The sequence below is a fragment of the Hibiscus syriacus genome, unplaced genomic scaffold (assembly GCF_006381635.1).
Source record: "Hibiscus syriacus cultivar Baekdansim isolate YM2019G1 unplaced genomic scaffold, ASM638163v2 tig00111332_pilon, whole genome shotgun sequence".
Lineage (NCBI taxonomy): Eukaryota > Viridiplantae > Streptophyta > Magnoliopsida > Malvales > Malvaceae > Hibiscus > Hibiscus syriacus.
The window spans coordinates 297,017-308,918 of NW_024063061.1; the positions used below are offsets into that span (position 1 = coordinate 297,017).

General features: G+C 33.5%; 1 pseudogene; it reads right to left on the reverse strand.

Annotated features, from left to right (window-relative positions):
- Nucleotides 1–570: 570 nt before the first annotated feature.
- LOC120158932 lies at nucleotides 571–2,310 on the reverse strand (annotated as a pseudogene).
- Between the last annotated feature and the right edge of the window lie 9,592 nt (nucleotides 2,311–11,902).

Genomic DNA, 11,902 nt, shown 5'->3' on the forward strand with positions numbered 1-11,902 from the left:
ATTAGTCTTATTTTGATCATTGAACTGCTCATCAAGCTCGTTGATAAAAATGTTTAAATTTTAACATGACTCCAAAACTTTAGACAAAATTTATTTGACATTAAACGTTAAATAAAATATAAATTTGATACTTGAACTTTAGATAAAATATCAATTTAACATATAATATCAATTTAACATCTAAATTCAATCGAAATCCCCTACTTTTGACCGCTACTCGTCAATATTGCCATTCATCATCAGTTGTCGTCACCAATCACCATCAATTCTCATCGTTGACATTTGTTGAACCCTAGAATTTTTAATTTACTCATTTTTTACCTTTTAGAGGCAAAACTGATATATATCTTAAGCTCCACGGACCTAATCTAAAGAAAATAAATCAAGTATTTACAAATAGAATAATGTTAAAATATACAGAGCACAAGAGATTTAGATATCTGGAGAAAGGAGTGACCGACATGAGCTGAAGAGTCCCCATTAAATTGGTAAGCGACATAAGGCACAAACAGTATTACATTTGTATGTTCAGTGATTTCATGACAACAGGCAACAGCAATTTCCAGAACACAAAACTCAAGTTGCTCAGCTTTACCATTTGGGAATAACCAAAAATGCTATTCTTACTATGACAGAATTATAACATAGAGAGTGGGTGCACACAACTGGAAGACAATGACCCATCAAAATATACTCTTCAAAGAGAATCTTTATATGAGAATAGAAACTCACACGTGTATCAACAACCTTGAGACTTTAGTATAATATCTCTGCCTCCCGAGTCTACGATATGGCCCTCAGGTTCTGCTCTTCAGTAGTTTCAGCAACACTTAACTTGGATGGTAACTGGATTATAGAGATAGTGTAAGAGAGGAACATACAGAGTCAAAGAGAATATAATCCATCTTGTTATCTCGAGTGAGAAAATGGAACCTGCATGCTCAACTAGGAAACTATCAAATCCATAGTACTAAATTGTGGTTGTGGTGTTTGCTGCGGACCTAATATTGTGGTAACCTTGAAAACCGTTATGATGCGGTCGGTAAGTTACATTGCGAACACAATTCAATAAAATGATCAAATCACATTCCACAATTTGATGCACGTTATGAAACTGACATGTTCAATTAGGAAACTATCAAATCCATATTAATAAATGGCGATGACAGTGCTTGTTGTGGATGCAGATGCCATTGCAGTGTTGCGGTAACCTTGAAAACTATTATGATACAACTGATACGTTGAGGTAATTTTGAAATCTATTACGATGTGATCAATACATTGCGTACCAACCACAATTCAGCAATTGAACAAATCACATTCCACAATTTGATGCCAATCACACAAAAATAATGAGAAACATTCAATTTTGAACCCATTTCTTTTTCTTTTTAAAAATGCACATCATGAATCATGCCTACACAAACTATGGTCCTCAGGAAATTTTTTAACATGTGTAAACGTGTATGTGGATGCACATTTCAGAAAATTGAATTCCAAAAATTTTTGGTATAAAGTTCTACGAATAAATTCTGTTTATATTGCAGCATAAAAAGAATTGCAATTTGTTCATTATTGTTTCTCAAACATTATGGGTAAATACGATGTTGATGAAACGAGATTAACATGAACCTGAAGTTTAGCCTAATTGTACATTGAATAAAAGAAACGAGAAGCAAAAAATAATACTGTTATGTAAGATAAGCAAGATAAATCTTTAAGTAGAGTCAACCTGATAACTGGAGAAGGAATCATTAGGATCAACAGCGGTGCAATCAAGGGCGATCTCGAACAAGGACAAGGAGAACTGTTTGTCAACGACGCCGACATCAAAGTTGATCAAACCGGAGGCTGGATCATCGACGCGTATGCCAATGACGGGAAACCATAGGAACAGCTCCTGCTGGACACACCGGACAAGTTCGCGATCTTCCCGAAAGATAAGGTTCCGGTGATGTTGAAATCGAAATGGAATTGGATCTCGGAGTCGGAGTTGCAGGGTTGGGTTAGGTTCACTTGGAAACGGTTTGTCTCGGGATCAATTGAAAAATCCGTTACTCCCTTTGGGAAGATACCCACAGGGAGGCCGTTGTGTTTCAAGTGGTCGTAGATTGAAGGAGGGGATGATGATTGGGCGGTGAGAAAATTAAGAAATAGAACGAAAATCAGGAAAAGAATGGGAAAAGGAGAGAAACTTGTAATTCCCATGATGGGGTTTATTTCCTCCCTTTCCCCCAAGATAAAATAAAGCAACCTTCTGTGTTTCCTAGATCGCTTCGATTGATTTAAGGTTGAAGAAAGAGAGAGATAAACGGAAATAACTAGGAACGGTTATTTTCTAAGGGTTTGGATTCTATTGGGCTGCTTCGTGAAGATGTAATGCACGCGCCATTTTCTCGCGTGGAAACATTTTTCCAAAATACTATTTTTTATTAACTACATCGATGGAAAACCGACCGTTTTATAAAAATTTTACAATATTTTTTAAAAGGAAAATATGATCCATTTAATATTAAGATAAATTACATGATATAATAATTTTAAATATGTCTGAATTTTGTTATTGAACTTTAAATTTATATAATTATATTAATAAAATTTAATTTTAAGTTTAATTATATCATATAATCCTTTTTCAATAAATGAAAAAAATCAAAGATTTTATTAAAGGTTTATATCATAAATAAGTCTCTAAAGTATATACTATTTTTTATTTAAGTAATTAAAACATTTTTGATTGAAATAAATATTTAAAGTTATCTTTTTTTGTCAAAATAAGTACTTAAAGTATTTTATGTCATAATGGATACTAAAATTATTCAAATTTTTTCATCTAGGTTTCAAAAAAAGTTGACTCGTAGCATTAATTAAAAAAAATTAGGTACTTTGATAAAAAAAATTTGAATGCTATATGAAGATACTCATTTTTTTCATTTGAATATTATTTATATTATTATTATTATTATTATTAATTATTATATATATTATTATTATTATTAAAATAATTACAAACCGGCCCAGACCCAAAAGGAAACCCTAAACTAATTTAGGGTTTTAGTTAGGGTTTCCAAACCCTAGCTCCCAACCGCCGCTTTCAGTGAGTTCCAGCCGCCCCACGTCTACACTGCCGACGCCTCCACTTCCAGATGTCTAAGCCCGCCGTTGCCATGATGCCACGCCTCGAAGAAGCCTCCAGAAACACACGTTGAAGCCCTATTGTGAGTCACCACCATAGCTATGGTGACTCACCGAAGCTTCCCTCTTTGGATTGGTCCGATTCGAGCACTGTGGTGGCTATAAAAAGCCACCACCAAACCTGAAAAAGGAGGACAGAGAGGGAGAATCGGAGAAAAACGGGGAGCAAGAACAAAGAGAGATACGCATATCAACCAAAAAAGCCAGACACCAACGGCAAGCAACCACCCAAAGCAGTCAAATATTGAAAGAAAAGAAAGGAGAGAAACTTACCGAGGAAGCCACGACCATCGGATCCTTCCAAACCGTCGTCGAACAGTGAAAATACCGAAGGTATTTTCTTAGATCTAGAAAATTCCAGGGATTTTTAGGACAAACGGAGGCCATATTCGGCTTTAGAAGGTCGAGATCTATACTATAGGGTAGTTTAGGAGTTTCGATCACCGTGAGCGGTGGCTGGCGGCGGCAATCGGTGCCGGAAACGGAGGCCGGTTTTCTCTTCCGACGAGAGAAAACGAGAGATTCTCTCTCTAAAGAGAGAGAAGCAAAATCAGAGAATGAAATAAATGGCCCGAAGGGCCGGCCGTTTGGGTATTTAAAACTCTCCCCAAACGACGTCGTTTTGGGGAGGGTACCTGTGTAATTGCACATATGGGTAAACCCCATCCGTAGTCCATCATTTTTATAACTTTACATTTTAGTCATTGAATCAAATTTATGATCCTTTTAATTTGGTCTCTAAATTTTATTTATTTATATTTTAGCCCTTAACCGTAATTATAAATATTTTAGATAAAATACATATTTAGTCCTTTAGTTTTAATAATTAATATTTTAATCACAATTACATATTTTTAATTTATTTTAATCTGATATTCGAATTTTATATAATTTTAGTTTAGTCACTAAATTAATAAATAAGGAAAATAGCATATTTAGTCACTCAATTTTTAAATACTTAATTACGAATTAGGTATTTAATTTTATTATATTATAATTTAGTCACTAATTTCAATTTTTTATTTTAAATATATAGTTTTAATTTTGTTCATTGTTTAGTTATATGTTAATTTTATATGTTTACTTTTTATTATTACTATTATTTAACTATAAATATATATATTTTATATAATAAATAATATGTATTTTATCTTAGTTAATTATTTTTAACTTATTTTAATCCTATTTTAATATTTATTTATTTTCCAATATTAAGAAAGGGCAGTCTTAAAATAACTGGATGTCCATTTTTGATATTTTTAAATAAATAAATATCTTATTTTATAAATTATATATTAATTGCTTTAATTATTTATTTATTTTTATCATAGAAAAGAGCTATCTTAAGGCACCTAGAAGTCCTTTTCTGATATTTCTAAATAAATAAATATTTTATTTATAAATATATATAAATTAATATATATTTTTCATAATTATAATATTAAAATAATAGGATTATAAATTAAATATATTTTGAATTTTTAATTTCTAATAATAGAGACAATTTCTAATTAAAAAGTACCAATTTTGGGCGTTGTAGGGGTGTTAATCCTTCCCTAAACGTAACCGACCACGAATCCCTTTTTATTATTAAAAAAAATGAATTTTTGGTTAAAACGCAGATCAGTTTATCTTTTAATCGTTGTTTTCTTAAAATCTCTTTTAAAGGATGATTTTTAGGTATTCGACCTACCTGACCCAAAAGGCCGATGGCGACTCCCAAATTATTTTAAAAACCATTTATTCACATCACTTTTCCTGCCAAATAAATATTTCGTGCCCGGACGAAAACCAGTTACGACAGCTTGGCGACTCCGCTGGGGATTGTCAAACTTTAAAATTAATTATAAATTGTCTCTATTAATTAGAAATTAAAAATTCATTTATTTAATTTTTAATTCTTTTCTTTCAAATTTTTTATTACTTATTATTTTTATATTATTTTATTAATATTTTTTCAGGTATTAATTATTTTATTTATCTGTTAGAGGTTTGAACATTTCTCCTCACACACAACACTTACATTGCATAACATAAAGCTCTATAATTGAGTTTGTCCCTTTTGAGTGGGAGTGAAAGCGACGTCTTCGTGAGAATTTATTCTCCGTGTCAGATCTAGCAAATAACTTTCGGGGTTCATATGCTTTATGTCTTCGTGAGAATTTATTCTCCGTGTCAGGCATAAAGAAATGTGTCCCCTCGAATTGAACTTGATCCGCTTAAGTCTGTAATGGACTAGGATTGAGGGTTTGATAGCCCAAGGGGGCATCAACAAGGACATTTCGAGTACCTTTACTCCTAGAACTGAAAACCTGCATATAATAAACCCTAGAAACTCTCTCGATCTGAAACCATGCCAGTACGTATACAAAAAGGAGAAATAAGCTCTAGCTTTTAATTTATTTTATTTCCTTTTCTTTTTCCTGAATAAATGTATGCGAACTAGAAATCATGCGGTTAGGTTAAATTTTCCAAACAAAGCATGGAACTAGAAAGCATGAGGTTAAGATTTATACCTTGATAGATATATTTTTTTCCATTAGTTGGTACTAATTGTTCTATTTTTGTTTTCTTATTTTTCCATGCATGTTACATTGCTCTAATTTGTTTATATTCTTTTGTATGCATTACATGATCATGGCATAACCAAAAGGTGTTGACTTGAAAGACTGTTCATCAAATTGGAAAGAAATCGTAAATGGACAAAAAGTTTTATGATCAAACAAAATATGATGCGGCTAAGGAAAAATATCCTGAAGAAACTACAAGGATCGAGGAAAGTTTTGTACATAGAGAACCGGTTATATTAATACCAAAAGTATTACACAAGGATCCTACCAGATTGATACCAAAAGCAGTCTATGGTAAGAGTATCAGTCAGGGCATTCAGAGTGGAGGAGGTTTTTATGAAGCTCAAGCATGTTATTTGAAGGACTTGAACGACCAAAACAAGAAATTGAACACAGAAATGAAAATTGTGCATGAAGATTTTCAGAAAATCAGTCAAGCTTTTCAAATACTGGCCTAGGAAGTACCCCAGAAGAGTGGATCACAGGGGTCACCAAGCTGAAAAAGAACTGCAACATATATGAAGATCTTGTTCAAGAACTTCTTAGACAGAAAGGATCTCTTACAAGGGAAAATGAGCAACTTCGAGAAGTGACACAGAAGATGAAAGAGAATGTCATAGAAGAAGTTGCAGTCCAGACAAGCAATATGGTTCTTAAATGATAGATTTAGCTGATTTTACAAGGAGATGAAGCAGACTGAAGACTCAACTTTTTGAGCATGAATGGAAACTAATTAGGCTTTGGAAAAGTTAGGAGTAAAATATATCCCTATATGTAAAGTTTTGTTTGATGTACCGAAACTTTTGCGTTCAATGAAATTTGTTCTAAGATGATCACTCTTGAGTAACACCTTTTCATACATACATTTGTATTTTGCATTTTGTACATTTTTACGTTTGTATTTACATTTACATTTTTAAATTTACATCATGCATTAAAAAATATTTAATTAAATAATAATGTTTATTTATTTTCAATATAAGAAAAGGGCAGTCTTAATATAACTGGATGTCCTATTCTGGTATTTTAAATAATTTACATTTATATTTTTACAATTGCATATTTACATTTGGCATCTTTGCATTTGTATTTTTATGTTTTCTTTTGTATTGCACAATTTGTATTCTTATTATTACATTCACATATTTACATTTGCCTTTGGCATCTTTGCATTTTTTATGTCATAATACATTAAAACATTCATTAAAATAAGGATTTCAAATGAAGTGATCTTGGTTTTTCCTTGAAGCAAGAACGCTTAGCACGCCACAAGAAAAATGTCTAAAGAAACTGAGGATAGGCTATCCAAATTAGAGATAGAGCAAAAAGAGATACATGAAGAATTGAGGAGCAAGTTGGCACAAATCGAAGCTAATTCTCATATCAATCTACTGAACAATATAAAAGAAATGATTGAGAAGCACCAGTCCGCTGGAAAGAGTCTTGTTGAAAACCCCATAAATTCTTTAGGGTGTTACACCTGTTCATATTCCTGAGTTCACCTCTGTACCTCAAGAAATTTAATCACCGATTTACTTCGCTGTTAAGAACTCACCATATCAAGCTGGAGCATCGTTCCCCACTGATTGTCCTACTACTTCTGAGTTGAAACCTGATGAATTTTGTATTAGTAATGAGGTCCTTGACCTAAACAAATCAGTTGAGAAGGAAAAATTCACTCAACGACTGGAAAATATAGAAGAGGTGATAAAATCTATAGAGACAGTTGAGTCATTTTATGGGTTTGATGCCAAAGATCTAAGTTTGGTCCCTGGCCTGGTTATTCCACCAAAGTTCAAGGTTCCAGATTTTGAGAAGTATAATGGGACCACATGCCCTTCATATCATATCACTATGTATTGTCATCGTATGACTGGCTATGTAGAGAATGAAAAGTTTTTGATCCACTGTTTCCAAGACAGTTTATCTGGATCAGCATCCAGATGGTATAATCAGCTAAAACGTACTCAAATACGTTCTTGGAGGGATTTAGCTCAAGCTTTTTTGGGTCAATACAAGCACATGACTGATATGGCCCCTGATCGAACAATGTTGCAAAGCATGAATATAAAGTGCAATGAAAGTTTTCGACAGTATTCACAACGATGGAATGGCATCGCTTTTCAAGTGCATCCACCATTGACTGAAAGGGAGTTCACTACTTTGTTCATCAGTACATTAAAATTTCCCTATATTAATCACATGATAGGGGCTGCCACTAATAATTTCTTTGACATCGTCATGATTGGAGAAATGATCGAAATACCTATCAAGAATGGCAATATAAGCGCTCTGACGATACTAACGTCGAGAAAGAAGCTGAGGTTAATATAATGAGGTCTTATTCAGTTAAACATGGTGTCAAACCTTATAAAGTGGTCAAGAAGAAAAAGAATGTGCAGGGTTTTCAATTTCCTCCCTTCTATTGTTCGAGTGAAAAACTGCATTCAAAAAATGCTCTCAGCCAGATTAACTACTCCACGACTTGTTCCACCACAGTGGCCTCCAAATGATAATTGGACCTATAAGGAGGTTCATTGGATAAATCAGACTGGAATTTCAAATTGTTCAGCTAAGGTTCCTGGTAACCTTGAGGGAAATTTCCAAGATCCTTTAGAGCAAACAATTTAAAAATATAAGGTAAAAGAAGGGGCGAAGGTTCAATGTTCAGAAATTGTTGCTTCAACAGAGACTAATGTGACCAAATCCTGCAAAGAAAATGGGAAAAGAAATCAAAAGGCTCCCATGGATGTAATTCGAGATTGGCCTATAGGTCTAAGAAAGAATGAGGCAGATATAACCCAGAAGACACCTCAGATACATGTATCAGATTTTTCGAAAACCAGTAAGGCAAAGGACAACTTAAGAAATCTGGTTAATATTACCCCAGTTATAGCTGAAATGAGCATTCAGAACCCCCTCGATAACATGAGAGCATTCATTCGTTCAGAACGATCAAAGAAAGTGATAGCCTCGCGAGCGAGAAAAACTCTGAAGGTGTTTCAAGAATCTATCTCAGACATGTACCCTCATTTGGTTAAAAGTCAATACATTACACCAAGATTGGTGAAGATGTCACCAAAGCCTTATGCCCATTGCTATGATCAAAATAGCTTCTGTAATTTTCACTTGGGAATATCTGTACATTCAACAGGGAATTGTTGGACACTGTTAAAGGAAATAGAGACGCTCGTCGACAAGGGAGTCTTGACACAAGAAATGATCAATAAATGGGGGGCAAATAAGGATAAAAATCTTGGGCTAAGTACACACCCAACATTAGAGGAGTAATGATGCAGAAACAAGTGGAAGTGTTATCTACCACTGTAGTACTTTCTATTTTCAGCATCTTGTTTGAATATGTTTTTTGTTCCTTTCCTTTTGTGCAATAAATAAATATGTGTTTCTTTTATGGTTATGAGCAAGGAGTCAAATTTTAATCTTGAGATTATTGAGTATCAAGTAGATTAAATATTCTTTTAATTTTTCAAGAGTTATAGATCTATTGGCAAGTGGTAAAATTATATCTTCAATATCTCATCCAATGCCAATTACTCAAACCAAATCCTGACACTACAAAGATTCTGAAGAAATGTCTCCACCTGTTTTTACACCTACTCCAGATGTTTACCTTTACGGGTATAGTTGATTGATGATACTACATTCCACCATATACATGACTTCAAAAGTCACATATTTGTCTTTTCGAACACAAAACCATCATAAATCAAAAGACCTCAAAAAAACCAAACTTTCAATTATCCGTGAATCTTACTACAAGAAGAGATGAGATGAGGCATCAGGGACCAACTCATTGATGATAATTTCGAGTGATTAGGGCATACTCAAAGAAGAAGGGGAAAGTGATTGATTGAAATAAATATATCATGCATTAATTACATTTTCCATGTAAATAAAGTTAATCTTGAATATTCATCCCCCTGGAGATACCTCTTTTTACAAAGGTTTCTGTGTATGAGATGATGAACGGAATTGTTTCATTTATCCTTTTAAATATATATATATATATATATATATCATTTGTTATCCCCACTTGAGCCTGAATGATTTTTCTTCTGATTCAACCCTAACCAAGGATCTCCCTCTACATTGGGGGGTAAAATGAAGGATATTTGCTCACAAGAATAAAGATTGTCAATACAGTTTTATTACGAAGACAAGTTTCCATGAAGTCAAGAAAGTTTTGAACTACAAGGTATGTCAAATACAGAGTGCTTGAAGATCAATCCAATCAAGAATAATGGAAAATCTCCAAAATGCAAAAGGAAAAGGAGGTGCTCAAAGCAATTGAAGTATTATACTCATCCAGCAAAGAAAGAAGAAGAAAAGAAAAAAAAAAAAAAAAAAAAAAAAAAAGGAAAAAAAAGAAGGAAAATTGAATCAAGATGGGTGACTTATTGAGCCTCAAGTTACAAGGTTGATCAAGAACAAACAAGAAGAGCAAGAAAAGCTGAAGATATGAGAAAATGGAAATGAATTCAAAATTTGGCAGTCTAGAGGGATCCAGATGATGAAAAAATCCCCAGCAAGGCAGATCCAAGTCAAACAAAACAAGATTGATGGTATCAGAATGAATTGATCCTTGGTTTGATTACCCTTAAACACTTATTTGGGCCTTTTTATCCCTTTCTTTCGTAACCATAAGCCATGGCCTACGTTACGTACCTGAAAAGTCCATTCTAATCATACATGGATTTCTAAGTAAAAGATGATATCTTTAGAATTCATTCCGCCTTCCAAGATTGATTTTTATTTACAAAAATTGGTTTTTAAAATCTTTAATGCATGATATGAAAAATGATAAAGGGTGGGTTCAAGATGTAAATTTTTAAATAACATTTTGAAACCAAAGGAGGATTCGAGTTGAAAACCTAAAAAAGGCGGCTCGAATAATGAATGGTGCAACAATGACATAAGAGACGATCTTAATGAAACACTGCACATCCCAAAGACGTTCCTGAGATTCTGGAATCGAGAAGCATCTCTACAAGATGAACATAACAACCATTTCTTTAAGTTAGTGGAAGCCGAAGTGACATACTGAACCAACTTGAAAGAACCTACTTTACCAAAATCAACCTACACCTCAAATCAGTTAATAATTTTGACACTTTCCATAGGACTATGATTTTTGAATGATTTAAAAGTGTAGTTGATTTATTTGATATTCATTAAACTCATTGTTTATGATTTGATTATATTGTGAACCTGAAAGGGGTAATACTTTACAAAATTCTTTCATTCTTCATTAAAGAAATGAGAAAAAACATTTTCAAACAGGGCAGTCTCAAATGAGAAAGGTCCTTGAAGCAAGTTGATGCATGTTCTACCTCTGTTATAGAAAAAGAATGAACGAGGCCATAATAATGAAGCACTTCACATTTTTGAAGGCAAGTGGTCCAAAAAGCCAGAAAGTCTGGAGAATTAAACTTGTGACACTCTCCTATGATATTATTAGCAGCTCATCAAGAAAGATTATCATTTATCTCATGCTGAGGCCGATAAGCATCACCAGACAAATTATTTTCCCCAACCATCAATTCATGTTCTCTAGAAGGTTACATCATAGAGCCATGAACAAGTCGTTACCTGCACTCTGGTTATACCGTGATGCTGGCTCAATTCTTGATACATTATTGCTACTTCTTCTATGCCGATCATTTTCTTTGTCAAGATGATATCCATTATGTCCTTCAGAAAGATTTCTGAATTTGAATTTGAGGACTTATGGAACAGAATAAGACATTGGAATAGAATCTACCCTTATAGGCCTTTTATATAGGGTAACATTGGTTACAGGATTCCAAAAGTTGAAGATGACCAGTTTTACTGTTAACTAAACTGTTCCATGATTCGAAAAGAGTGGGATATATTGGAGCAGCAGAAGAGACAGCTGTCGTAGCAGTCATTGCCAGAAAATGCACCAACAAAAATCTTCTATTTCATCCTGATGATGTTTATTTCTTCCAGTAAGGTTGTTACACTGGATGTCATCGACAACAAGGTCGAATTCGAAAAATCTACTCATCAATTGCTCCAACCGATCATCATTCAGTTCTTGCACATCTGTTTTCAAAAGTATGCCAAGACAGTAAAAGGCAACTTCTGCATCATTG